This window comes from Dermacentor albipictus, chromosome 1, assembly GCF_038994185.2.
Source record: "Dermacentor albipictus isolate Rhodes 1998 colony chromosome 1, USDA_Dalb.pri_finalv2, whole genome shotgun sequence".
NCBI classification, from domain to species: domain Eukaryota; kingdom Metazoa; phylum Arthropoda; class Arachnida; order Ixodida; family Ixodidae; genus Dermacentor; species Dermacentor albipictus.
Window position 1 is genome coordinate 191,656,134 of NC_091821.1, and position 23,892 is coordinate 191,680,025.

Genomic DNA, 23,892 nt, shown 5'->3' on the forward strand with positions numbered 1-23,892 from the left:
TGATTTAACGTCCCAAATCAACTCTGGGGCTATGAGAGACTCCGTAACGGAAGGCTCCGAATCAACGACCACCTGGGTTTCCTTAACGTGCACCTAAATCTAAGCACACGAGCACTTCGCACTTCGTCTTCAGCAAAATGCGGCGACCATAGCCAATCGAGCCCGCGAATTCGTGCACTGAAGAAAAATGCCATAGCTACTGGTCCACAGCGGCGGGTATATAGCAGAGGCTATAAAGGTCGCAGTGCCTGGCTTCAAACTCATTTAGCCGGCATCATAACAGCGTCAAATTGTGCACACACGCGCACACACAAAGTCTAAGAAATTGTTATGATAAACGTGCATGTAGTCACCAGGCACCTCTAGCAGCAAAGGCCAGCGCGGATGGTTCTGCCTTATTATTATTATTATTTTCAATGGCCGAAACGGTAAGGGGCCAGAATGCAGAGATTTGCTTAAGCGCGGGTCTCAGAAGTACTTTCCTAGAGCATTGCGATGATCAGCACGTGGTCTGTGTGGTTTCTGCGCTGGGAGGGAGGCCAGTAATGTTCGCGATGGAACCAGGAGTCACATCAAGCTGTTTACGGTCTTCGTGAAATCTAGACAGCTAAAGAGTTACTAATCCCTCGTTTCTCAACATATGGTGATCAAAGTGAGCAAACTATTCACTTATAAACTGCTGCTTTACTTTAACATTCAATTTCGAGAATTCAAGTCACAGCTACGAACATTCTTGTTGCTTGAATTAAAAATTTTTAAGCATTTAGAGATTAATTATACTGTTGAGTATATACTGTATAAATGATTTCTGACGTTGATCAGGGGGCAGGGGCGTATAATGGACATGTAAAAATTATCTCAGAACTGCCATAACCGCATTGTTTTCTTATTCACTTTTGTATAATGTCTCCATCATTTGAAAAAAAACTTACTGGTCTAAAGTCCTTTGATTTTGCATGTATCCTGAATGTACCACTATTGCTGTTTTCTGTGCGGTCCCGAGGTCCACTCAAGTTGTCTATCACAGTGCCTAGAAGACCCCCAACTTGTGCATTGGAAATGAAGTGGTTTGGAGTCTCTATGAGACGCCCTAAATATCTTTAGATATATTTTAGAAATAAATAAATAAATAAATAAATAAATAAATAAATAAATTCCGCGAAGAGATGCCATTTCAGTGGGGAAACTCGGACACCTCGCACCGTTCATCACATATACGAAGGCGACAAAGGATTGCGGGGATCAAGACTTGCAGAAGGATTTTCAGCGCTCAGCCTGCAGTTTATCCTTTTCTGTATGCGTCGTGCCTCCTTCAGATCATAGACTGACTTGTTGCACCTGTGTCGCGTTTCGTTGCACCGAAATATCAAACGAAGTTTTTCAAGCTTTCTATAAAAGCCCATTTGATTTTCTGTCGTTAATGCCACGTTACCGAAGCTTTCAATGCATTGAAATCGCGGCACCTATGGACTTGTTCATAATGTCTCGACATAAGTCTTCTATATGAAACTGACAATTCTCCGCATGTCAGGTGAAGAGAAAAGATGGCCCACTACAATAAGTTTTCAGTAGATGAGAATGTGGTAACTCCTGTATCTCTCAATGTTTGAATACCATTCAATAGGGACTCTGCCACCAAGCTCAAATTCAAGAAGCTGTTGTGATTCAGTCCTCGCAGCTATATTGGACTGCCATTTATTATGGCAGCCAGTTCATTCAAGAAGCAAAGGATACAAGATCCATGCCCCTGGATCTTATTTTGGGGTTTCTCAAATGTATGCATACGCGTGTTGTGACCCCATTTATTATCAGTTGGCCATTAGTTTCTAATAGTGCGTCTCGAAGTTTGTCACTGTCAAAACGTGTATTAAACGTGATTACGTAACCATCAATAATCTCAAAAGTGAATTTACTGTTTTTCAAGTGACTTCATGTAATATTTCTTCTCTCGGCTCGGGTCTGCGCAGCGTGGAGAGCATACATGATCATGAATACTTCGCAAGTGAGCATTCGCCCTGTCGTCTTCCGCTGTTTTATTCTACTTCGTGCTTGTCTTTTCGTATTCATGAACATGTACGAACTCGCCCCGCAACTTACATTGCTATGCATACGCGAGGTTCGTGCAGATATAACTGCTTTGCTGCGGTCGCCACACGTAGAAGAGACGGAATATTTGTAGCCATGATCGTTCCTCAGAATTTGACCGACTAGGTTGACATACAGCTAATGTTAGAAACTGATTTCTGAAATATATTGACAGAAACACGGGATGTGATACCCAGGGCTTTTGGAATTCTCGGTGCTCTTTTGGGTCCCGTGCGAAGCGACGACAAATGGTGCGCTGTTATGCAATATTCAGCAATAATTACTGACTGGAGCATGGCGACGAGTTGCCAGCCTTCCCCTGATATTTTATCTGGAACAATTCACGTTTGGAAGCATTTGGAAGCAATTGATATCGGAAGCAATTAACATTTTTATACATCCTTTAAACAAGTAGAACGCGACTTCCTGAGAGAACTTGTGTGATGGTAGCTCCACAGTTGAGGGGCTCAGTAAGTATTGGTAAATCACTAGAAAAAACTTTGTCGACGTCGTAGATTTACACTAGTAGTGAATTGTTGGCTCTGGAGAACATAAGAGCCCGCTTACATAGCACCGAGGTTGGTGACCCGGCACCCGGCGTTTTGTGCGACTGCCTATTCGACATCTATTGCCCAGACATTCTTTATGGGTGTTGACTCGAATACACTCGAATTCATTTGACACCAGCGCCTTTAGATGCATGGATACAGTGTCTGTCGAGGTACCATGTTGTAGGCGGCGATTGCAGGCCCAAAAAAGGATCGTGAATTCTTCTGGTGTCCACACAGTCTCTACAGTGGAATCACTCGAACCCGATGAGTCAAATACAACGTTTCTTTTCGCCTTGAGGCTCAGCACGACCTCGGACCTGTCGTCAGAAGAGTTGTTGCTGCCCAGAGAGCAGATCATGGTGCCGTGACCTAACCATGAAGGCGGTCGCCGTGGAAGAAAATTGATGATAAAAGATACAGTCTTCTGCAGGAAGGGCACTTTTCCGTCGCCGGCCATCTTACATAAAAAGATACTATTAAACAACTAAAATTTCAACACCCTCTTCGGTGCATTTATACGCACGGTTTGTTTGCCTTTCACTTAGTTTCGTTCAAATATATTTATTGTAACGTTATCGACACTTAGCGGTTACTGGCAACAGCTTCTATGAAGGTCAATAGAAAGATTGTGGCGATTTGGGTTAGTTGGTGGATCTTGACTTCATATACGTTGCGCTCTAAAAACGAGGAGAAAGAAAAAAAGACAGACGAAGACACACGTAGCGTCTGGTGGGCCTTCATCTCTCTCTCTCGTTCTCGTTTTTCGTGCACTACGTATAGAAAGTGAATAGAAAGAGTTCACCAAACATGAAGGGGCAAAACTCGACATCGAAACTTGGTGTACAAGGCAGGCAAACCACGGCCAATATGAGAGCTTTCACCGGGGATGCCCTCAACATTAGTCTGTGGTTGTTCGCTCTTTCTTACAGAACATGAAAAATGATACCGTAATTCTGCATTTGTGAGACATGTTCCTGCGTTATATTTTCTAAGCCTTTTAACGGTCGCCAAGAGCGTAAGACACATTGACCGAATGTGCACTTATTTTCTTCAAAAGAAATAATTTTTTTCACCGAGCTCAATTTTCTGTCGGTATGAAATTATCGGAATCGTTTAGCGTCAGAGGCTATGTGCATTAGCGCACGCGTGCAAGATTATACTTTTTTTTTTCCTAAAGTGATATGAAGTAGCAGGCAACATTGTTACTTCCAATCTTATTATTTTTATCACCCAATAAAGCTTGACTACGTACCCGTCCCGGTGACAACTTCTGGAAAGTATTCGTGAATACAAAAAAAGAAAAAGAAAACCTGATATTGACACAAATAAAGTTACTTTTATATAGGATCATTCCACACCAACTTTCCCAACCTTGGCGCCCGAGCAATAACCATGTATCCAGCCGAAAAATTTTTAAATACGCATATATAAGCATTGCTTGGACAGTACTTTCCCCAAAACATTTTGAGCCGACAAGCTTTCTTTTGCACACGTGAGCGCCACTTTAATTCCAGGAAACGGCGGAAAACAAGGTGCGGAAGAAAATTGACAATATAGACTGTTTCGCGCATTCTTTCAAAATACGCTCTTTTGCACTGTCTGAACATTCTTCTTTCATTTGGAAACAGTTTCACAAAATATTTTTATATTCTTTAACCCTTAATACAGATATCAAAATGTGCAAATTATAGCGTTTATAGGAAATTTTTCACAAAAGAAAAATGGTCACGGAAGAAAATATGGAATTATTTTTTATGAAATTGCCCCTAAAACGAACTATCCTCTGATACTTTATTTTCCCTCTCTGTTGCGCACGGGATCTAAAATAAAAGCCTGAATTTGGCATAAACGCTATCTTCGCCTATGTTTAGACGTCGGTAACACTCTATGGTGGTTCGTAAATAAATACGGAAGGAAGCGGATATAACTGAAAAGCATAAGTACTTTCGCGAAGGAAATGTTAATCGAAGTGATTAGCGTTTTGATCCCGGTAATATTTTTTTTTTAATTCCAGTGTCACCATTGAAATAGTTTGGTTGAGAGCAGTAGTTGAGCTCACAGCGCCGCAATACAATAGCGCATGAGTGCCGTCACATGGTTTTATTTCGTATTTCGCGGGCTTCTTTAAAACGCCCCCCCCCCCAAAAAAAGAAAAGAAATCATCACACAGCATCTGCGTTGCCATGCAAAATTGGACCAGTCGTTTCTGAACACACTCCACAACGTAATTAAAAGCACTTGACAATCAAGTGAATAATAAAGATTTTGCATATCCCGATCATCGTTATTTACCTAGCGGAATATAAACAATGCTCTAAGGAGCGCCACATGATGGCGAACCACGTGTCGCTGGTTTCATTCAGCTGCGATTGACTAATTTTTTAATATCCTTACCTGAAATTACGTGAAACACCCTGTATATTTTTCATGAAAAGTGTAGACAGCAGGCGAAAATATAAAAGAAAAGAAGAATTATGACAATTATCCACGAATCGTTTTTGAACGTGACCACCGTATAATTTGTTCTTCCCTTCCTTTTGTAGCTACGCAAAGCTCCAAGTTTTCAGGAAAATGCAAGACTCCACAGCGCATAGCAAACTCCGACTGAACTCTTGTTGTGCCATTGGCACTCGCTCGTGATTTTGCGCACGAATACATTGCAGTACTCGATGAAAACAACGCTAAGCGCTCACGCGTGTCATTTTGTAGCCGAGATTCGATATCGTATCTCTACAGATTATTGCGCGAGTAAAGCAAACGTTCATTGCCTACAAAATACGCATAATTAAGTGAACACTGTATGTATACGTATGTACATGTACATATATACAGGGTGTCCCACGTAACCTTAGCCAAATTTTAAAAATATGCGAATAAAACGCAGCTGGATAGAATCAAGGTAATGTTGCTTGCTGTCACTGGAAGATACAACTATTTCTTTCATTCTGCCTAATTAGATCATTATTCCTAATTATTAATAAACTTCTCAAATATTATAATTAGATGAAAAGTGTCAACGAGAAAACTCTAGAGCGACAGGAAAACCTCCCGATACAGCTTTCTGTTGCTCAGCACGTGCTACATAAGTGATTTTCCGAGCGTGAAAGGAGCCCGCAAATGCACTCAAAGGTGTCGAGCGGCCAGTCGCGCGGCAATTTTGCGTGCATTTGCGGACGTCTTTCACGCTGGAATAAACACTTGTATGTAGCACGTATTGGGCAAAAGAAAGCTGTATCTGGAGGTTTTCAAGTCGCCCTACAATTTTCTCATTGACACTTTTCATCTAATCATAATATTTGAGAAGTTGATAAATAATTAGGAATAATTATCTAATTAGGTAAAATTAAACAAAATTGAGTACTCCAAGTGACGGCAAACAGCACTACCTTTGTTCTGTCTAGCTACATGGCATTTACATATTTCTAAATTCTCGTTAATGTTAGCTGGGACACCTGTTTACATACCAAATATAGCGGCTTGCATTTGTCCTTCCATTGGCTCATGTACTGTGACCTAAACCTCACGGCAGCGTGTGAATACGTGCACTACGTGTATACCGCGTTCATGAGTGCGGGAACAAAAATGTTAAAGACGGGTCAAGAGCGGAGAGAAGATCACCTTGCCCTGTGTCTTTATTGGTCCACTTCTCTCGTTGTTTTGGCATGAAGCCGTACAACAACCTTAACTTCAGATCTGCTTGCAATATACAGTGTTTGATGCATTTCTACTTGGCCAATATTTTCTTTTTTTATGGAACTGAATTCTGGCGTTTTACGTGCCAGAACCACGATTTCATTATGAGGCACGCCCTAGTGGGGGACCCCAGATTAATTTTGACCATAAGGGGATTTAATTTGCCCCTAATGCACGGGACACCGGCCTTTTTTGCATTTCGCCCCCCTCGAAACGCGGCCGCCGTGGCCGGGTTTCGATCCCGCGGCCTCATGCTTTGCAGCGCAACACCATAGCCGCGAAGCCACCGGGGCGGGTGCTCTTAAAAATAGCCTTGAAAGCGCTAATCAGCTTGTTCAGATGGGTTATCTGTAAAGTCGTACAGCCACAGCGAAAAAAAAGATTAGCACAAGTGACTGGTGGTCGGAACGGCAAAATTGAGACACACGGCGCTCTTGTTCCCGAGCCCGTTGATAGCGAGGGGGCCAGGCACATTCGATTTTTCAAAGCAGGGGTGGCCGGCAGAGACCAGTCTATGTTAAAGCCCGCGTTTCGAAAGCTATCATGTGCCTCATTTTTCGGCCAAGCTATGCGCCAACGAGGCCTCGCACGTGAGCCCATTTATTGTTTTTTTTTTTAATGCGCGGGCGTTATTAGCGATGGTAGTTGCTGCCCTCTGACGTAGCCTCCCGCATATCGCCTTTGACAGTGCATGGCCCAGGAAATTTTTGGTTTTAGAGACAGCCGCGATAAAGCAACACCGCTGCTCGCAATGCCAACACACGAAAAGAAAGTAAACAAAATAAAACAAACAAAACGGGCTCATCTGCGTACCCACTGCAGTACATGATTCTGCCGTAAAGTAACGCATATCATTTAAGAGGTGGGCTTTAAGATGGCTAGCTTTCTGCCAGCCACCCGGGATTGCTTTGGAAAATGCAATGTGCCTGGCACTCTCGCTATCGACGCGCTCGGGGACAACAGCGTCGCGTGTCCCGATTTTCTCGCTCCGGCCACCAGTCACTTGTGCTAATTTTTTTTCCCACTGACTCTGTACATTACATGCACTGCAAATTGTAATGGCAAACAAATATAATTGAAAAGAATCACCAATATTTGTTAATTATTCAGCTGATGCTACATGTTGATACTGTGAAACGAAGTAGTAATGTATGCTTAGCCGAAATACAATGACTATCACCAATTCTGGCCTGTAAGTTTCAAAATTGTGGCGCGAGATATATTGGTTTTCCTGTTAACAGTTTCACAAGAGGTGAAACAAAGATGAAACAAATGGCCTAAGAGTTTGGAGCAATAATTACGACAACGTAAATTCAATTTTAGCACTGGGGACAGATATATCGAAAATGATGCTAGCCAGCCTCAGGGCGTATGCTAGGCATAGTATATTACTTCACTACGTGTGGTTCTCAATTTCGCAATTTACGACTAACAAGTTTGCTACTTTATCTTTATAACTAAGCATATCGTCATTTTACTTTGTTGAGCATGCAATACCCGCGTCCTAATATAATCGGCCTGAACAGGCAGTATAGCGTCGTATATCACAGGCGATCGTGAAAAAAAAAATCTCTTCCAGCTACAAAGAATTCACGCAGAAACTCCTCTGGGAGTTGTCTAAGTATGCGTATTATCCCACTTGCTATTCTCCACGCAGCCCGGTGTCATTATCACTCTTATGAAACTTGATCGGCGTAAACGACATGCGCTGCGGCGAGAAGAACTGCTGGTGACGGCGGCACAAGGTAAATTGATGACGCAAGCAAACTATTGCAGGTGGCAGGGCCTGGTACGCTGAGTACGTTGCGATCATTATAAGCCTCTTTGGCGCGTTATCTATCCGTGTCGAACCATTATGAACCGTGATGGCGTGGCTGTGTGTGGTGGCGCGGCCGTGCGGGCCCTGTCTTGAAAGTGTTCTGAGACGGGAGCAGAGTGTGCTGAGTGTTGACAGCTTCGTGTGCGCTTTGTTTTCGCCCTTTAGTTCGCGTTGAAATGAGAGGCAGGCAGCACGAACGTAAATTCGCTCGCTGCTGCGGGGCCGATCTTGAAAGCAATAGTTTTACGTGACGGACCGACGGACGGACGGGTTTCCTCGTTGGGTAGGCATATCAATGGTTACTCATATAAAAGAAGCTAAACAAACAGGCGGTACCACTCACAGCTAAATGGAAATACTGCGCCATAACATACACGCGCACGTGCAACAGCTTGTTGAGAATTCGTGCGATCGCTGCATTGAGACGACATTGGCGGCTGTTTTACAGGCAGTGTACAAAACTAAAAATATTTAATTGCTTATTTCATAGGAAAAATCGGCTGGCCAGACTCTATTGCGACGACCACCCACAGTAGCCGTGCATTGTATTTTGTTGAGACACTGCGTGTCCAAAGTCTTCGGTGTCTGGCGTTTGCGCAGGACACATAATTTGGCAGTCACCAACTTTCCTTATTTTCAATACACTTACAGAAATGTTCAGGAGGGCACCTACGCAGTGGTTCAGTTGAGTTCCGGCAACCAAAGTATGAGGAGCGCGCCATGTTATTCTTCATGCTGCGCCAGCGACGCGCTTCCGGAAGATGGCGCCATGGTATGTCCTCGCGCCCATTCCTAGAATGGACGGTACAAAGGCACTCTGCACGCTGGCTGATAACGCCGCTAGCTGCCTGTAACTTTCAGTGTCTCTTGAACTGTCGCCTGCGTGTTCGCACTCCTTCTGTAAAGCTGCAGCCTTTGCAAGAAGTCTCCCATTGCAATGGATTGTTGTGTCGTCGATATACAAGGGTGATGTCCACAAGGCCTAACCTGTTTCTCATTGTAAGGAGAAATAACGCACGTGTAACCTATGGCGCTGCTAGAACCGAAGACCTCATACTAACCAGATATCGAAAGTCTGCCCTCTATTAGCCCGCAATAAGTGTCGATAAACTAATTCACACTGTGTTATCTTTTTCCTTCATACTGTACATCACTCAGATGCGAAAGTATCTCGCCTGTGCAAGAAATAAAATTCTGCCGCGACAACAACAGATTAGATGCTTTCCACGAAACGTTGAAATCAAGCTTTGAGAATCGCTCTGTACATAAAAATTGGTTGACTTTCCAAAATAAGATGACCAACTGTCGTAGCATAGTTTTTCTCGATAATTTCAATGCAAGCTAATTGCAACAGGTCATGGCCCACTAACACACTATAGAAAAGAAACGTCTCTACCGCTCAGCTAAACTATGGCCAAGCACTTGCTCCTGAGAAAACAATTACAAAGCAGAGCGCGTCTACCTGTCAGGTATTCGCCAACAGAAGCACTCATTATTTGTATTTTGATTTGCCCCACTTGCTAACCGGTAACGCAACATCCTCCCGGCCAGTAATCAAGCCACCCGCCGTGGTTGCTTACTGGCTTTGGTGTTTGCTTACGGGATCAAATCCCGGCCGTGGCGGCCGCATTGTGATGGGGGCGAAATGCAAAAACACCCGTGTACTTAAATTTAGGTGCCCGTTAAAGAACCTCATGTGGTCAAAATTAATCCGGAATCCCCACTACGACTTGCCTTATAGTCAGATTCTGGTTTTGGCACGTAAAACCCCATAATTTTCTTTAAGCAATCAAGCCGCCGTCAAACCATGCTATCATAAAGAGCGGGGTAAGTTATTATTTTCTTACTGGCTTGCCAATACATCCAGCATTGCTTGTTCGTCCGTTTGCACTGCTGAACCATACGCGCCTCTTCGCACTTTTTCTGCTCATATGCCACATCTTCGCCTGACTTCATTTTTTTTGCCAGGTGAAATATGCATCCTGATTGATAATCCCAAAATTGTCCTCGTAAGGTGGTGCCAATGAAGTCACCTCCAAACTTTTGCAAAAACAGAAAGCGCATCTCTGCGTTTTACTTAAACCTTGCTGTTTTCGCAATCAGTATCATCAGACACCCTACCGGATGTGTGGAAAATGGGCTGAGTCGTTCTAGTGTACAGTTTCGCTGGCAAATTACAGCCCCGTTTTCATAATAAATGGCCCTTGCAGAACTATGGAACATGTCACCTGCTCGCACGTAACGAACGCCCCAGACAGGAGTCACTTTTTTCATCCATCAGAGCACGTATTTCGCTAAGGTTTGTCCTGCAGCACTCAATTAGCTATCTTTCTCCATGACCTACACTCAAACCTTGACACTAACACAGGAAAAGATAAAATCTTTCTTGATTTCACCTAGGCAATTGAGAAATCAGCTCGTGGACGCTTAATTGTGAACCTTTATCTGTTCAACCCTGACGACTTCAGTTTCATTTGATCTTATGTAAGGGCAAAGTTTTGTAAATGTTGTATAATATAGAGAACCAGGTCCTGAAGGGATAAACTGTAGAATGACCTTTCAACGTGGATAAATCAGTTTCTTAGTGACCGTTCACAGTCCGCCACCTTAATTAGCACTACTTCAGACCTTGTTCCCGTAACATCTGGCTTACCTGAGAGTTCAATATTAGGCCCCATTCTGTTCGTAATATACATAAATGATCTACCATTGCACGGTTCCTCTCAGTTGCGCTATCAACCGATCTTTCATTAACACTAATTACCACATTTTGCTGCACAGTATACTAAACACTATTAATGAATAGTTTGATCGTTGGCTCATGGTTCTAAACGCTACCAAATGTAAAGCAGTGTGAGCTTCCCGTATATAGTTTTAAATGTTTCCACTTATTTCCCCATGACAGCATGGACGCGTTCAAGTATATAGGCGTTACTGTTACGCATGACCTAACTGGTGCTCGAATGTGCCTTTCGTCACAACAGCTGCTAATAAAGCCTTAGGAATTCTGAAGCGTATAACCTACATAACGTCCCCCAACATGTACAGTACAGAAAGCACATACGATACTTGTTAAAGCAAAAACGAAAATGCATCACCCATATGAAACCCTCACCAGAACAATTTCATAAGCGCAGTAGAATCAACACAGAAGGGCGCTATGAGGTGCATTCATTCATCATATTCTGTGGCAACAGCATGTCCTCTTTAAAAGCAGAGTCGGATTTGGACACCATTGTCTATTCCCACAGCAATTTTGTCCGCTTTAGACGTGCTCTTAGGTACAATTCACAGAATTGCGATATCCTTTTTTCTTGCTGAGTTACGGAGTTGTAAACTTGATAGTTTCGTTTTCTGAAAATTTGCGATTTTTGCCAAGTTTTTATAAAAAATTCACAACCTAACTCAAAATTTCGAAACAAACAGTCACTAGATTTTAAGTTTGTCTTGTAAACGCAACAAACCTCGTCAAATTTGGTGCAGTGGTTACCGAGAAAAACGAATTCTCCTTTTACATGTATTTAGATGGGAGCACCCGAGCTAAAGCTTCCTCTTAACGCCAAAAGTCATGAATTTGACACCCAGAAGTGGTTGTGGTTCAAGTCCCACCAAAGGTCGAGGGTTCGTAGCCTTTTTGTACCTTTCGCGTCATCGTTGCGTTTCCGCTGAAGGTCGACTGAGCTATACTGCTACTACTACTACTACCATCACCCTGTGGAACACCTCATATGGCACTTTTTGTTCTTGTGTGTGTGTGTGTGTGTTTGTGTGTGTGTGTGTGTGTGTGTGTGTGCGTGTGTGCGTGTGTGCGTGTGCGTGTGTGCGTGTGTGCGTGTGTGTGTGTGTGTGTGTGTGTGTGTGTGTGTGTGTGTGTGTGTGTGTGTGTGTGTGTGTGTGTGTGTGTGTGTGTGTGTGTGCGTCTTCTTTGAACCGAGTCTGTTCGTTTTGGTGTGCAGAAATACAGTACATTATTGGTCCTTTACACATTTGTTCGAGTTTCATTATTAGCTTCTGATGCAACATCCGATCGCACTTTCTGGAATAGTCAAGTAAAACGATATGGTACTGCTTTTGAGAGTCGGTGGCCAGTGATATGTTGTGTATCAATTCGGTTAGTTGCGCAACTTTGGGCGACAGGAAAATTTCTTCCGCGGATTGAAGCAGCTCCATAAAGGAGCATACATTGCTGCCTTATCACGCGGCTTGTCTTTAAGCACCCCTACATTGGCATCCCATACGACAGCCAAGTCGACCAGCAACACTTCGTCCTCAGTCTCGATGACTATGTCAGGCTTCAACCTAGTGCCCTCCCGAGTTGTTAATTGAGGTTCTTGAACCGCAACGCTCGTACGCTTTGCCTGCACTAGACGGGCTACCTGCTTAGCCACGAAGTTGTGTCGCTGATTACGCGCAAGGTGCACAGACTCTCATTCCGGCAAGATGTGGAATGTAGTTTCCGGTTTTTCATGACAGCGACGGCATAGCCGTGACATCGGATCGCTGCTTTGTTTCTTAGTAAGAGACCTGGTTGGATACAGGTTAGTCCTAAGGTGCAATGCCTTAAGGTTCTAGTCTTTTGCTTGCAGTACTTATTAGTGAAATCAAACGAAAGTCTAAAGCGTCAATTATATTGTCTGCTTTGTTAATTGGGATTGTCTTGCCATCGTTCATTCGCAGGAAAATGTTATTTTTGTTCCTTGAATATTAGAAATATATATCTGGCTGCCCGTTCAGTTTTCCGAATTAGGGATTCCTTTGGTACGTGTAAGGTCCTGGTTTATTATTTCTTTTTTGCACCTTTATCAACTTATTAAAGATTCTGTACTTCATCTATATACAAGCATCCTATGCTGTTGATCCTGCGTGCTTCGCCATATGCCACGTAATTTTGTCACAGTTTGTGGAAACTGATGGAAAGTAAATAATCGGCAACCTGATCGTGCCAATAATTTCGACAGAAAGCATTGTACTGTCCTTTTAGTCTGGAGGATTTCAATAATTCAAAAATATGTGGGTGGATCTTTCGAAAAACGACGCCAAGTGTAGCGAAATAGTCAGTTTCTGGCTGCCTTTATTCTTGAATTCATAGAACTGATGACTATAGATAACTATAGAATAGATAAGTAGCAACTACCTCACTTTAGATATTGAGGTAATGACTAGATTTAAGATTCGCTTTACTTGTTAAAGATTTCCTTATTGTTAGGTTTAGTTTGCGTTTTCCGTGGTTAATTTCGCGATTTATCCGTGGGTCGTGCATCTATGTTCTCAATAATCTTGCTATAGATGTATTTTTGAATGCTAAAATTCATGAGGTCTTTAAATTTCTGCCATGACACTTCAGTGTGTGTGTTATTGGCATCCATAGCACGGCTGCTTGAATAAACTACATTTAAATGTTAGGTGCGCCTAACTTTTTTACTTCGGTGCACATGGTCGACTAAGCTAGTACCATCAGCATTCCTAAAATCAAGAAATTTAAGAACTGATTCGAAGGTCGTTCTACAGTAACAAACTGCGACGGAAAACAATTGTCATGTGGTCCGATATACCATCGAGTAGTTGAGTATTACCTTTATTGAAGGAAAATGGTCGCTTAGAACAGCAAGTCAAGAATGTTTGAAGAACGACCCTGCCGACAAGTGGGTTGCTTGACCATTTGCCAATGATTAAATGTTGGCATGGTGCCAATGACGACATGACAAAAAGCCGAGTTATATTGCATCGTGTGTCAGTGAATATCCGAGAAGTTAATATCACCAACCGGCGACTTCCGAGAACAAAGTGGTGCATCTATGTGTACATAAATTGCGACACGTCAAAATTAGATGGACTTCGATATACACAGCCGACAACAATTGGGTAGGAAGTTAAGTGCACTGTATGAAAGCCAGCAGGAAGAAGAGAAATAAATATATTTCTTTATTAGAATAGTCACGCCTTCTTATCTCTATTATTTTTTATTAACTGTGAAAAATGCGAAGTTTGACTGCATGTAGGGCCGGCTATGCCAAAATTGTATCTAGAGAAAATAATAACCACGAAATAACGATTAAGAAAATACGAAACACTGTCAAAATACCACATCAAAATGGCGAAACACCAACAGACGAAATCAACGGATCATGGAGGAAAAAAAAAGGATTCAAAAAGGTGGTTATAGTACAATAACAACACAAGCATGCGCAGGTAATGTGAACATAAAGAAACTTGTTTCTCTATCTTTGCATAACATTGCGTAGTTCGCTGGCATTATCTCAAGGTAATTAACACCACACTTCACAACCACTGCTTGAGTAAGCTCAACAAAGTCTGGTTCGATGCTGTGCATATAAATGTTCTTAAAACTTTTAGGTAGGTGGACCATATTCCTTATGATAGGAAATAAGTCAACCGAAACTTATGTTACATTTAGTAACTTTCGCAGCAAGTAACCAAGGAATCGATTGTGAGTGCGCTATTCAGACCGTTGTGTATACGGAGATGCGCTCAAATCCATAAATTTTAAAGCAGGATGCACTCTAAACACAGCGCTCGTGGAAAGCCATCGCCAGGCAACATCGTTTTCTGCGTGGAGTTGCTAATGAATGTCTTCTTTCGTCCACCATACGCCGTAAACTGCGGAGCACTTAATGCAGAGGTTAAGCGTGCTTAGAGCATACCGGGCGTTTCGTGTGTTGCGCAAAAGACTATCCATAACAGAGGGATCAAAGACAGACGTGCCAAGCGAGACGTTCCAAGCGCGTGCCCCCCCGCATGATAGCCCATCAGGGCTGCTCTTTCGTGTTCCTTATCCGTGGCTTCGTCCATCAGTGTAGCGAAAGGCGCCAACGCGTCACGCCGCCCGACGCGTACAGCGCGCCTGTCCCGGATGCCTTTGAGCCGCCAGCCGGCCGGCATTATCGGTTCGCTGCCTTGCCACATGCACGCCAACATTCCGCAAATTTGTTTTCCCTCGAAAAGAAAGGGAAAGGAGGCGAGTTACGAGCGCACGCGTTCAAATTCCGTCCGTGCACAGCTGGCGGTGCTTTTGTCTCCTTTTTTCTGTCTCCTCTAGACGGTGACACGGCCTTGGTGATTTAATTGCAAGAGCTCGAATCCCGCTAGATGGGCGCGCGCCGCGTCCCCTGCACTTCTAATGGACATACCGTATGGGGCTCCCGCGAGCGGCTGAGAGATTACAGGCTTACTATGTCGTCGGCGATCCACCGCAAATAGTGCACCACACAACAGTGGCAGGAGCAGTGGCCTGCCGAGCACTCGCGAATACCGTCAGTATTGTGGCATTCGCGATGGTCCATGCAATAGGGTAATGAACTCGTTTCTATTTCACATCGAACACGGTACGCATGTTAGAAAATGACGACACTCCCGGGGATGACTGCGCATTACGCGCAGCCTGCGGTCGACGGCCTGCTCAGTGGTATATATTTGAGTGGACTATGCAGTTCTACTGCATGAGGTGATGTCATCGTGTCGTTCAGATATCTCACGCTGCATTATTTGGTAGGTGTGCAAGAGAGGTTATTCTTGGCATTTTTGAACCACCATTACTACGTTTGGTAAACGTACGTATGTTTCAGTTCCAGTAATAGTCATCAACAAGTCTCCAACTGAAACCTTCATCATACCGTGGTGGTGCAGCAGCGCCCTGACAAGGACAAGGCGAAGACGCACAAAAATACACGATACTCGCTGCACACTCAGAAATACTCTATTTCAGAACAAATACTTCACATCTTTATACCTGTGCACCCTCAGACGTCAAAGATAAGCAAGGCAAGATTAAAAGCATTTTCAAATTCATTTGCCCAAGCATACTCGGGCGTCAAAGATAGGCAACATATCGATCATAGTGTGCAATCCTGTCCTATTTGTTGCACCCGTAAGCCCAGTTTTCTTTTTAGACATTTTTTCCCTCTTTTTTTCCCCTGGTGTTTTTCTAAAAAGGCAACCTCACGATGGCTTAGAAGAACAGATGGTAGACTAATATACAACCCTCTCCTCCCTTGTAAATGTGAAGAGCTTCTACAATTTCCCTGGTCAGCTGATCCTTATGGTGCGCTAGAACTGTAGTGTCATTGTAAGGCGGCCAGCACCCATGTTGTAAGCAATGCCCATTAATGTGGCATTGAATGTTTCCCCCCAGTGACCTTTTGTGCTCCAAAAGTCTTGTTTACACAGCGACCCGTTTGGCCAATGTATACTTTTCCGCAAGATATGGACAAACAGTATAGAACGGACGACAAGCACTTGACAAATTATTTTCTATGGTTGACCGTGCACCTATAACCGTTTATATTTATTTTTGTTGAAGATATTTCATTCCCCCCATCCCGCTCCCATGTGTAGGGTAGCAAACCGGTTAAGCTAAACTGGTTAACCTCCCTGCCTTCCTTCTCCACTTGTTCCTTCCTTCCTTCCGTGTTGAAACTCTACGAACCAGACCGGCACCTATTTTACCGAGTTTTTTAAATGCTGAAATAATTACTACCTACGTTTTTCGCAAACTTGTGTGCATATGGTATTCACATAATTTTTCTGCTGCCATTTTCTTTGCTATTACGCTCTTTCTGATAGCCATTGCGCACACGACGAATCTTTGCGAAGTTTAACGAAGCTGTGTACGGTGGAATATCGTTATGTACAGGCAATAGTCCGAATTACGTATAGGCTGAAAGGTGGCTCCGGTACCTAGCACGATTTTTCTAGGTAGCATTGACAAAGCAATTGATTGAAACCTTAACGGCCGTTTTTTAACGGCTGTTCCGTTTTGTAGATGATTTTTCGGTTATAGTCGAACATGTCGTTTTGGACATAAGAGTGGAAGGAGGGAGGGAGGAAAGAGAAAAGTAGAAGGCAGGGAGGTTAACCAGAATAACGTCCGGTTGGCTACCCTACACCGGGTGAATGGGAAAGGGGAAACAAAGATCACAGGGAGAGAGAGGAGGGAAGGAAAGAAGGAAATTGCGGCAAGTTCGCTGACGCGTGTGGTTTTACAGAAATTGCATTATAGTCACATATGGTCGCACAAACCCGTCGTCCTTAAGAAACACAAAAGCGCCTTCACCGCTTTATGGGCAGACGGGCGCTGGGGCCAGTCTTTGGAAAGCTTTTGCAAGTTCTTGTCTCTCTAGGGAATATCTTGGACAGTGGCACAGCAGGTGGTCGATGTTTTCTTCGGTGCCACAGACCTCGCATGCTGCACTGTCAGTCACTCCAATTAGAGGTCTTGAAATTGTTGAAGGACCACAGCCAAGGACTGGATTTCACTGTTGAGTTGCCAAAGAACGGCAAGCTACAGGTTTTAGACGTGGCGTTAACTACCACACCGGACCACGTTTGCTGGTCATACAATCCACGATCAGAAAAGCCCTTGTTTAGCTACAGTTCGGGGCACTCAAAAGTAATAAATAGCGGCATAGCTTTTTCATGCCTCCGAGCGGCTTTAACTAAGTCATGCCCGGAAAAAATAAAGAAATGTTTCAACCAACAAGTTATCCGGCTAAACAATGCAGGATACGAAAAATATGTGCTGTGTAGATCAGCCTATTAGTTGATTCGTTATGTGCGCAATGGCTATCAAAAAGAGCGTAGTAGAAGAAAGAATGACAGCAGAAGAATTGTGCCAATACCATATGCAGACAAGATTGCGCATAACCTAAAAACATAGGGAGTAGTTTTTTCAGCACTTAGCAAACTCGATAAAAGATGTGCCGGGCGGGATCGCACAGTGTGAACAAAAATAAATGTAAATGGTTATAGGTGCACGGTCAAGCATAGGAAAGAATTCGTCAAGTGCATGTCGTCCGTTGTATACTGTTTGCCCATATCTTGTAGGAAAGTATACATCGGCCGAATGGGTCGGTGTGTAAACACAAGGCTTTTGGAGCACGAAAGGTCACTGGGGGGAAACATTCAATCCCACATTAAAGGGCATTGCTCACACATGGGGGCTGGTCGCTTTACAATGACACTACAGTTCTAGCGCACCATAACGATCAGCTAACCAGGGCAATAGTGGAAGCTTTTCACATTTACAAGGGAGGGGAGGGTTGTATCAGTCAACCATCTGTTCTTCTGAGCCATCGCGAGGTTACCTTTTTGGAAGAACACCAGGGGAAAAAAAGACGAAAAAATGCGTGAAAAAAGTGGGGTTAGGGGTGCAACAAATAGGACAGGATTGCACAGTGTGATAGATATGTTGCCTATCTTTAAAGCCCGAGTATGCGCGGGGAAATTAATTTGAAAATGCTTTTAATCTTTCCTTGCTTATCTTTGACGTCTGAGGGTGCGCAGGTATAAAGATATGAAGTATTTGTTCTAAATAAAGTAGTTACGAGTCTGCAGCGAGTGTCGTGTATTCTTGTGGCGTCTTCTCCTTGTCACTGCACTACTTCACCACCACAGTATAATGATTCATCAACAACTCGTTCAACTTTCCGCGTTATTAAGCCGCCGTGGTTGCTCAGTGGCTATGGCTACTTTCTGCGCTAATGAACTGTGAGGCGAGGATCTTGGGCCTGGCCTCAAAGTTCATTAGAGCAGAAAGCAGTTAGAGCACTTTTTCACTATACCTGAAAGCAACAGACTTGAGTGCCCGGCTATAGACATGCAACACCTATCTTAGTGCATGTGAAAGTGCGGTATAGATTCATGTTCTCTCTCTCTCTCTCTTACACTCCCAATTCCCCTCCCCACGTGTAGGGTAGCAAACTGGACTCAGTCTGGTTAACCTCCCTGCCTTTCCTTCTTCCCTTCTCTCTCTCTCTGTCTATTTGCACCTCAATGCAGGTAAATTACTTAACTTCAGAGCAAAACATGGAACTACTATTCCTACTGTAGTCATCTGTAGCACAGCTCAGTTAGGCAGGTCTAATCTGAAACTAAATGTGTGTCTTATACGAGTAAATGTGCGGGAGCTACCGACTGTGGAAAGAAATTTGGGCCCGAGAATAATTGTGCTCGGGGTAAACACAAAGGGCCTAATTAATTGTTCCGGCAGAACATTTCAGTTATTAGACCTGATAACCTCAACCTCCGGACCCTTCACAATTACGACTTTAGCAGCCATCTCACCGCGACAAAAGAAGCAATGCACGTTCTGGCACTTAAAGCCAACAGTGAGAAATAGCTTTAGGGTGCGCTAAGGCCAAGTAAGAGTGTGGAAAGATGAAAAGCGAATACAAGCCACATTTTTCCTGATGCGTGAAAGCAGCGCTTATATAATTATTTGCTAGTGGACATTACTCTGAAGGAATAACCTAAACTAATCCTGCACCGAAGACAATAGACCCCTTTCGGTGAGCGTGCACTTTCCGTTCCGCTCAGGCCGGTGTATCCTAATGATTAGCACACAGCCCGTCATCAGATACGCTGTAATGTGCGCGCTTACAATGTTCATGCCGCCAGAGGAAAGCAGACCCGCGCTCCGCTGCAAAACCATTTCAGCGCAACATGGCTGTGCGTCCATTTGGCTTCTGTGTCACTGCGCAGTTTTGGCTGAGCGTCGCTCACACTCCGCTCACATTTCGCACGCTGGGGCACTGAAGAGAACTGCCTTCAATGGGCATTTTTGATAAGCACATCTACCCAGACGCATGAGTGACGCGTGAGAGGGCGATTGTGGCGGGCAAGAGGCGCTATTAGCGTCAGCCGCTTGGGCCTATGCTTGGGCTACGAGGCGACAAAAGAGCCAAGCTGCCACAAGGTCATAACGCTCCGCTCAGTCGTATTTGTAGCGGATCAAGGGCAGCGTTTTGTTATACATTGCGCTGCCCGCTTGAGCGTTGTGCGCACCCGTGCTGGCGTACCCGCTGAGCCACTGCGTGCCAGTTGTTAGCATACACCGGCCTGAGCGGAGCGCGCTGTAAACGCTCAGCTAAATTCTCTTTTTTCAGCCAAGCTGACCATGCGTCGCTTAAAGGGAAGCTGAAACGGTTTTCAATTTCCATGAACTGCTGGGATTGGGAAGAACAGACCTAATAATTTACGATTCCGAAATTTTTTCTTCGTTTTGTTAATATAAGGGGGGGAAATCGCTTTCTAAATCACCCCCGCGGACACGCTCCCATCGCTTCCCGTAGCGCCGGGTGAGGTGGTTGCCAGAGGAGAGAACCGGTGAGAGGGAAGTCATTCGCAGGGAACGAGCTGCCCGACCGGCGTGCTGGCATGTGCTGGCATGCCTCTTTCCGTCCTGCGCTTTACTTAACGTCGCTACGAGAGATCTGCCGCCGCCACCGCTCACGTTGTTTTCTTTTGCGATTTTCGTAAACTGTTGGTTCCTTGTGTGTTGCGTGAGTGCCTACAGCCAAGGGCGCCCAACATGCCCTCGTTCTGTGCAGCTTTCGGCTGCGCGAACACAGGAGGGATAGAAGGTGTGGTGTTTCACAGGTTCCCGAAGGACAAGAAGCTTGCAGCGCAGTGGGTCCGTGCGGTGAGGAGAGACAAGTTCGTGCCGACGAAATCAACTGTGCTGTGCTCGGACGATTTCCGCGATAGCCGGATAGCCTTACGACAAATGCGGAAACGCGTTGTTGCTAGCGTTGCTACACTCCGTTTCATACATCAGGTGCAACGCTGTGGAGGCTTGAGATACTTCTTGCAGTGGCTACGTTCGCACTTAGAAAAAGTTCGGTGCTTCTTGACCCGATTTTTGAGAAAATTTTCTATATATAAGCTCAATTCTGAATGAAAAGAAACAAATTACCCATAGAAACAATCCGTGTACTTATACAGCTGCTAACCCGTTCTTTTCAATCAATTTTCTTTTCTGCATATTTTAATTGCAGCCCGTCGCGGCAGCTTCACGTGCATGCTCGCGCGAGCAAACGCCGCTGGCACGCTGCGACGCATAGAGGGAAACACGCGCAGTAATAAATTTTGGTGACCGGACTTCGTGCGTAGCTTCCACAGCGTTGCACCTGAGGTATGAAATGGAGTATAGGCTTGCCTAGTGACATTCGACGTACGGTTGCAGTTATCGTGTTAACCATACGGCGGTGCTAAAACTGCCTAATATCTTTATGTCAACACTAACATGGAGCACGCATACCGATTCTTGATCGAGCCACAATCGCAAAGTCGTCGAACCATGAATATTGCACATCTAGTACCTCTGGCCATCTCTGGATGTGTATGATAAGCAACTTCCATGGCTGTACCTCGCAGCACTGCATGTGCTCCCTTTGAAACGCGGCACTTATGTTCGCGATCGTGTATCAACACTAAAAAAACTACGGGACTTTAGACAAGCAGCGGCAAGGTGCTTGACATTGCGTAATTGCACCCGTACTTACAATTTAATGAGAAGTTAGAGCTTCGGCATTCTTCCAGCAGCATGTTCCCAGTGACACTTAGCGCATTTTTTCTCCCGTCATTGGAACGTGCAGCTACAAGAAAAAAAAAGACATACGTACCAGCTAAGATTTCCAATGCGCAAAAAGGTGCACACATCGCTCTCGCTGTTGGCACACTCAACATCGTCGTTGCCGCCATCGTTTTCCGTATCGGCTGTCGGTTCGAACATGTACGGCGAAAATACAAGCTGTCCGAGACAGCGAGAACTTTACATAATGCTTGCAACTCAGCTATGAAGCCAGGACAGAACAGCGTGCTACCGGTGCTACGCTCTGAAACGGCGGCGCCGACCGGCGACTGCCGCGAATGACGTCACAGCGGCCCCGACCAATCACGGGCAACAGCGGCGTTCGCGCGATGCCCTGAGGCACTGGTGCGCGTTTTCATGAAAAAACAGCCATTTGCGTTTGTTTAAGCCCTTTTTGAACCAGATATTCGTGTTCAAGGGACTCAAAACTGTAGAATGCCGCAGAGAACTCATTTTTTTCGAAAAGTGTTTCAGCTTCCCTTTAAGTCTCTGGGCCACGCACTTATCAAAAACGTGAAATCAATGCTCTTCTCTGTCGCTCCCGAGCGAGCGATATCTAACCGGAACAGAATCTAAGCGACGCCCAGCTACAGTACTATTTGAGGAATACTGACGATAAAAAAATTCTCGCCGAAAACTCTGGGAGTTGCTTAAGTATGCGAAGCGTTGTGCCACTTGCTCATCTCCACGAAGCCTGGTGTCATTATAAATGTTATGAAACTTGATCTGACCAGTATAAAACCTTATCAACCTTATCGGTCGTTACCAACCTTATCAAACTAGATCCGACGCTTATCAACCCTTATTGGTCGGTTTCAACCTTCTTGGACTCCATCCAATCCTTATCAACCCTTATAGGTCGGTATCAACGTCATCGCAATCGATCCGATCCTTATTAACCACTATCTGTCCTTATCAACCTTATGAGGCATGATCTGACCCTTAGCAACTCTTATCGGTCCTTATCAACATTCTCAACCCTTATCAAGGCTTATTAACATTATCAGAATTGTTCCGGCCATTATAAGCCCTTGTGGCTCTTTAGCACCTTATCCATCCGTGTCAAGCCATTATCAACCGTGATAAGGTCCATACAACCCCTCCTCACTCCTTGTCGTTCTTATCAACTCGTTGACTGCTTATCTGTCTGTGTTACGCGACATGAAGTGCATGAGCAAGAGATCGGTGAACGAAAGTCCCAACGGAAGGCGCATCCTGCGACACCGAAACGCAACGGGGATGTGGCGTGTTTGGCATTAAATTTTCGTAAACTCGGAATTTTCCTTTTGTCTACAATGCTCAAAGTTGGCTCTACATGTAGTTTTAGCGATCGATTTTATTCCACCACCCCCAAATCTTTCAACAAGCCTTTATAGACTGTTCTCCTTTGACATTTGTTTTGTGCCGCTGGTACAACACATTAATGTGATTTAGATATCTTCACCTTTTGCAAGACACTCGGCTTCCGAACGTGGTCTCGTAGGTTCGAAACTTACCACCTCCAACGCTTTTCATTTCGAATTTATGATCTTTTATACATTAATTTCTTTATAGCAATTCTTCGTCTTACGTGAAGGACGGACGGATCGACGGACGGACGAACGGTCAAGTTTCCTCGTTCGGTAGGCATACAAATGCTTATGCATCAAAACAACAAGAAAGAAAGTGCACGCTGTATTATGACCGAGTTTAGGGACACTGGCATTGAATTTACACATCCGAACGTGAACCCCATAAAAGCGAGCAATAAAAAGTCATTATTGCACAAGTAACATTATGGGTATTTATAATCGAACCTTTTTGAAGTTTTCCATTTGGCTCTTTCAGACGTAGTTTCTTCAATAAAAAAAAATTTACCGATGATTACGATACTCCCTAATGCGAAGTTTCAGCGTAGCTTTCATTTCGCATCATTTCAGTCTTTTCATTTCGTGATATATTGGCTGGCGCGGACAATCTGTCTCGTGCAGGACGTTGCAAAGGGAGCGAAGGGTGGCGCGACTGCTTTGCTAATCTGGAGATTGCCAGAGGTAGCACGTGGGTGACGCGTGGGCGCGATTTGCAACAGCCGCCGCAGAGAGGCCTCCCAGACGACGCACGCTACTCTGGCGCCATCTCGTTCGTAGCCACGGTCGCCGCACAGCGCTTTTCTTATCATGCCCCTTTCGCCATAGCCTCGTCCTCCGTTTTTCACCTCATGGTTTTTCTGCAAGTGATTCTCGTAGAGACCACTGTTCTTTCGCGCTGCAGTATTTTCGTTTTTTTCCCGTGTTTTATTGGGAGACGCCGCTCCCATTGCCACGGCAATGGAAGTGGAGTCGGCAGAATGCCGACGCGACGTGACTGCTTCGGCAGGA

The 23,892-nt window shown here is 44.5% G+C and overlaps 1 protein-coding gene across 4 annotated transcripts in view; it reads left to right on the forward strand.

Annotated features, from left to right (window-relative positions):
- LOC135898025 (dopamine receptor 2-like) overlaps positions 1–23,892 on the forward strand; it is a 378,795-nt gene that overhangs the window by 108,469 nt on the left and 246,434 nt on the right. Inside the window, exon 1 of one of the 4 annotated variants that reach the window (XM_070530694.1) lies at positions 8,810–8,920. The exons of 2 other annotated variants lie outside the window; for them this stretch is intronic. The gene's annotated coding sequence lies outside the window, so the exon portion shown is untranslated. Of the gene's footprint in view, positions 1–8,809; positions 8,921–9,865; positions 9,976–23,892 lie in introns of those variants that run through there. One more of the 4 variants, XM_070530695.1, reaches the window with a different exon arrangement.